Source organism: Eleutherodactylus coqui, chromosome 2, assembly GCF_035609145.1.
Source record: "Eleutherodactylus coqui strain aEleCoq1 chromosome 2, aEleCoq1.hap1, whole genome shotgun sequence".
Lineage (NCBI taxonomy): Eukaryota > Metazoa > Chordata > Amphibia > Anura > Eleutherodactylidae > Eleutherodactylus > Eleutherodactylus coqui.
The window spans coordinates 70,113,967-70,119,606 of NC_089838.1; the positions used below are offsets into that span (position 1 = coordinate 70,113,967).

General features: G+C 51.3%; 1 long non-coding RNA gene across 1 annotated transcript; it reads right to left on the bottom strand.

The window, feature by feature from the left end:
- Window positions 1–4,646, bottom strand: LOC136611459 (uncharacterized). Its single transcript, XR_010790275.1, has 3 exons — window positions 4,550–4,646; window positions 2,523–2,565; window positions 1–699 (listed from the first exon to the last, which is right to left on the bottom strand). It is a non-coding gene; the product is annotated as an uncharacterized lncRNA (long non-coding RNA).
- Between the last annotated feature and the right edge of the window lie 994 nt (window positions 4,647–5,640).

The window sequence follows — 5,640 nt, forward strand, 5'->3', positions numbered from 1 at the left end:
ATTATGTAAAGGCTTGTCACACAAAGATCAGCCAAACGACAAAGGCCAAAAATGAAGAACAAAACTGAAAATGTAACTATAAAGTAAAGTAAGCTGCTGCTGAACCATGACAGCTAGCTCTGGTTCCTGCTTGGCAGGCCTGCCTTGTGCCGCTAATGAGCCATAAGGCCTGAAGGTGGCACAAATGGGCTACATGAGGGTGGCACGCAGAGGCTTGCTGCAATCTAGGTCCAAACAGGTGGACCAGGTGGCCCTTGGGGAAAGGTACCATCATAGCCAAATTGACGAATACCTAGAAATAGAGCCCTTGCACTGTATGGATCCTTAGCAATCTGCACAACGGTCAACAATGCTATGTAAAGCGGCAGCTGTCGATGCTCTGGGAATCGGCGAATAGACGCAGCAAGAGACTGGCCCATAGCCTCCGCCCAGTCCATATCTCGTCCACTGCGCAGATAATCTAAGACTTCGTATTCTACGTAACGGCGGCCTACAGAGCCTCTCTCCCTGTGACAGCACCGTCGCCTGCGCCGACGCAAAGGCAGTGGTTGGTGTGAAGTGGAGACGTGCGGCGAGGATACATGCTGCTCCGCCAAAGGCTCAGTGTTGGCATGGCCTGGCTCGCTTGTTTGTGTATTTGGTACTGGGCTCTCGCTTATGGATAGCGCTTCCTTCCCGTCGCCCATGTTGTCTGCAGTCCTGAAATGTAAGAGTAAAGGTAAAGCGGCTGGCCTATGAAGTTGCTTCGACTACAATTATTAATTACGTGAAATAACGGCCGGCTGCACGCCGCACAGCTGTAGTCTCCCAGCGTTAATCCACACGTGATCAGAAGGTTCCTCCAGTGCCACAAATCACATTAGGTTACAGCGCCGCCTGTGGAAGCAGAGGATCTTCATAGTTTTAAATAACTGTTTTTTGCAGTCGTGGTGCCAAGCATACGCGGATACACCTTCAGCAGCATAAAGGACATGAGAATACATGAGCGATGGGTTCCTACAAACGCTCGATCAGTAGCAGAATCCGCGATGCATGGGCGCAACATTGCAAAAAAAAAAAATATATATATATATATATATACTCTGAAGGCTAACGAAACCACTCTATGATTTTCAGCAGAGCTGGAAAAATGACAAGATGGTCACCGTTTGGGCGGACTTCACACGGATGGCTGCCATATAAGTCAAAGAATGCCCGTATGCTACTAACATTTTTTCTATATGTCTCTCTCACCAACATCAATAGATTAAAGGGGTTGTCCCGCGCCGAAACGGGTTTTTTTTTTTTTCAATAGCCCCCCCGTTCGGCGCGAGACAAACCCGATGCAGGAGTTAAAAAAGAAAACGGAGAGTGCTTACCTGAATCCCCGCGCTCCGGTGACTTCTTACTTACCTGGTGAAGATGGCCGCCGGGATCTTCACCCTCGGTGGACCGCAGGGCTTCTGTGCGGTCCATTGCCGATTCCAGCCTCCTGATTGGCTGGAATCGGCACGTGACGGGGCGGAGCTACAAGGAGCCGCTCTCCGGCACGAGCGGCCCCATTCAGAAAAGAAGACCGGACTGCGCAAGCGCGTCTAATCCGGCGATTAGAGGCTGAAAATTAGACGGCACCATGGAGACGAGGACGCTAGCAACGGAACAGGTAAGTGAATAACTTCTGTATTGTACATTACAAAGTGCATTAATATGGCCATACAGAAGTGTATAGACCCACTTGCTTTCGCGGGACAACCCCTTTAAGGAAACAAAACTGTTTTATGCGCTATGGTCATTTCCAAGGAGGAATACAGCTGTGAGCATTGTGTGGGTCTGTGAATCCCGCCCCCATATCGCGCCCCACCATATGAATCCCGCCCCCATATCGCGCCCCACCATGTGAATTCTCCTTTTGATGCAAAGCGATTTCATGGCAAAACAGCCTCGCATCACTTTGGGGAAGAAGCAATCCCCGACCGCAGCGGTCACACCCGTGGCAGAGGATCGCAGAGTTTCTCCTAATGCTTGGAGTGGGGCGAGTGATGCTGCCGCCGGCCGTATTGCAAGTGTTGGGTGATGCAATACAAGAGAACGCTGTAAGATTGAACATTCTGCGATTTGTTTCCTGGGAAAACATCTCTCGTGTGTATGAAACCATTCAAAAGACCGGGGTTCAGACTGTGCATCTCGCAGCGCACAAATCTCACGCTATTATCTCACCCGTAATGTATACACAAGGAAAAAGCCTTGGGGCTCCAGTATATTTGGACAAATAGGTAATAGGCAAAAGGCTGACTTACTTCGTAGGGGTGTCAGTGATGTTGACACCCCTAGAATCCTGGTCGGCGTGTAGAGAGTGGATTCGTGGGTTCTCAGAAGGCAATGTTTATTGGAACATGTACACAACGCGTTTCGGCTATACAATAACCTTTATCAAGATAAAGGCTATTGTATAGCGTCAGAGAAAGTATCACTTGATTCCACCTTCTAGGTGCGTGTCTTCTTTTACAATGGGTGTATACGCCCCACACGGTGAAGATGCTTACCACAAGATTTCAGGAAGGTGAGGGTTGAAGTTTGACAAGTAAACTGTAAAAAAAAAAAAGTCAGAATTACAGATTTTTTTAATCTTGCCTCTAGGAAAAAAATAACTACAAAGTGATTGAAATCTTATGTATTGCCAAAAATAATATAACGATGACTGGAGCTCATCCCGCAAATACAAGCAGAGGGCCACTGGAGGAAAAATAAGGGCGTGATGTCTGCTGGAGAGCGGAGAGCCAAACGCAAAAAAACCTGACTGTATAAACTTAGGCCTCATGTCCGCTAGCTAAATGGAATTGCGGATTCCGCCCCTAGGGAATCATTGGCCAGCCGCGGTCCATTAAATTGATTTTTGCACCCGCGGATGGCATTTTAAAAGAATTGCGTTTTTCACGCGCGGGAGAAAAAACGCGGCATGCTCCATTCTGCCGCAGATTGCGCGCAGATCGGCAACATTGCTATCACATTGATAGCAATGTGTGCGGATATCTGCATGCAAAAGAAATACCATTTAAAGCAAACCTGCGGCGGATTGTATTTATCAAGTGGACATGAGGCTTTAGTATTGCAGGAAATGCGCGGCGAACAACACGAACATTATTTGTTCTGCAATATGAACGGTGGAGAAAAAAACCAAAATCCCAAAACTACTGCAAGATAAAACTAAACGTTCTAGAACCGTGATGGGCAACCTTTTGAGCTCGGTGTGTCAAAATTCGCCAAAAAAGACGAGCATAACTGGGTGGTGTGTCACTTCGAGGAAAAATCCATACGTTCACCATATTTATAGTTTAAGTAACAAAAATATATAATTGTAATGTCTAACTGTATTTAATAAACCCAAAACACCCATAGCACAGGCCCTCACCTCTCGCTGCCTCCCCCTCACTTATCTCAGTAATGATGAGCCCCCCGCGGCGACAGCGCCCCCCCACAGCGGCCCCCCGCAGCGACAGCGCCCCCCACAGCGGCCCCCCGCAGCGACAGCGACCCCCACAGCGGCCCCCCGCAGCGACAGCGCCCCCCACAGCGGCCCCCAGCAGCGACAGCGGCCCCCCCACAGCGACAGCGCTCCCCAGCAGCGACAGCGGCCCCCAGCAGCGGCCCCCCACACCCACAGCGTCCCCCCAACAGCAACACCCACAGCGTCCCCCAGCATTACTTGCCCCCTCACAGAGGCCCCCCCCAGCATTACTTGCCCCCTCACAGAGGCCCCCCCCAGCGGTGACTGCCCCCTCAGAGGCCCCCCCCCCCCCAGCGGTGACTGCCCCCTCAGAGGCCCCACCCAGCGGTGACTGCCCCCTCAGAGGCCCCCCCAGCGGTGACTGCCCCCTCACAGCGGACCCCCTCGACCCATGTACTTACCTTGTGGATGCTTGGATGCTCCGCTCCTCCTGTGCCCGGCGCCCTCCAGCAGCGATGATCTCCCGCGCACACTGTGACGTCAGTGTGTTGCAGGACGCCTTCTCCCCCGGACGCTCCCGCGGAACCAACAGGTAGGAGACGACGGGGGACGGGGAAGGAGGATCCTGGTGCACACCGACATCACAGTGTGCACCGGGATCAGCGCTAGTTAGTAGTGCTGGTTAATGAATACTGGCAGGAGAGCCGCGGCCCCTACTGGTATTCATTAACGGGGGAGCGGCCGCGTGTCAGCGACTATGGCTACGCGTGTCAGTGCTGACACGCGTGTCATAGGTTTGCCATCACGGTTCTAGAATGTTCATCTACCCAAAATGATGCCATCAAAAATGCAACTGGTCACACAAAAACAAGCCCTGAAATAAGGAGGGTCAGCGGAAAAAGTGATGACCGAGGAGTGCGACAACAATAAACACTTAGCCAATGGGTGGGCATTAGTGCCTAAACCAGGCCGCCATGAAGGGGTTAACTGCAGGCGTCCCCCGCTGGTCAGGGGGGTCATTTAATGAACTGCAGTAACTCCATTAGCTCCTGTAGGACCCCCAGCAGACAGGGGGGTTGTTGTCATCCTCCTCCCCCTCCCGGGCGCCGGCACACCGTAAACTACCTGAGCCGCTGGGTCTGCTGTCTCTCCGTGATGCGCAGTGATTGGTTGAAGGTGCTACACCTTGCGGGCCAAAGAACCTCTGATGACGTCACACCCATGTGACCGGACACGTGACCAGCCTTGCGTGAGAGGAGCCACTCTGGAGTTTGCTAAGGAAGAGAAGTTTTAGGAAACTTCCTAGAAAGTTTGTTGGTTTGCGGGACGTCTTACTGGCGGCTGGGAGAGAAGTAAGGAGCCGCGGCTGCCATGTTCTCTGTGTGCTTCTCCCCTCCCATGCTGCATATATTTTTTTTCTCCACAAACGAAATGCACGTGCAAAGTCTGTGCATGTGAATGCGACCGTCTGGGCACATTCTGCATGCGCAATACGCTGCACAACCGCTTTTTGTGTGGATATGGCCTTAAGCTGATATCTGCACTGAGAATCCACAGCAAATATTCACATCCTAAGGATTCAGGTCGGCATCCCACGAGCGTGTGCGCAGACCGCAGGCGATAGCATGACTTTTCTGTGCTGTGAATGTCACGCTGCGCATCTTACTGTATTTTAGCATTGACCGGGACCATTCTCGTGGGTGCAGGATACAGCTGCGCCTCGTTAAAAGGCTATTAAAACTAATTTAGTCCCTGGTGTGTTCACAATTTTGCGGCGTATTGCGCGCTCGTGCGAGTCTTGGTTACGCATTTGCTTCGCCCCATATGGGACCAAAATAGAGCAGGCTGCGTTTTTTTCGTGCCCAAAAGTGAAAATGGGAATGCACCTATTGAAAACAATTGGCTGTGAAGCCGCCCGCAGACACCGCAGCGCAATTTACACTGCAGAGGGGTTTTTTTGCAACATGTAAACAGGAATTTCCTAAATTTCGTGCAGTTTGCCGCTGCTGAAGATACACTGGGAGACATTCAAGTAGGTCCAGAATTATGGATATCAGGGGAACTTACAGGGGAATATAAGAGCAGAGAACTACAGCTCCCAGCATCCCCATATTGTCACTGTGTGATGTTAGAAGAGGGTGGGGATAGAACAGAACTACAGCTCCCAGCACATCTAGGCTGTTATTATAGGATGCGAGACGGTATAAGAGCGGAGG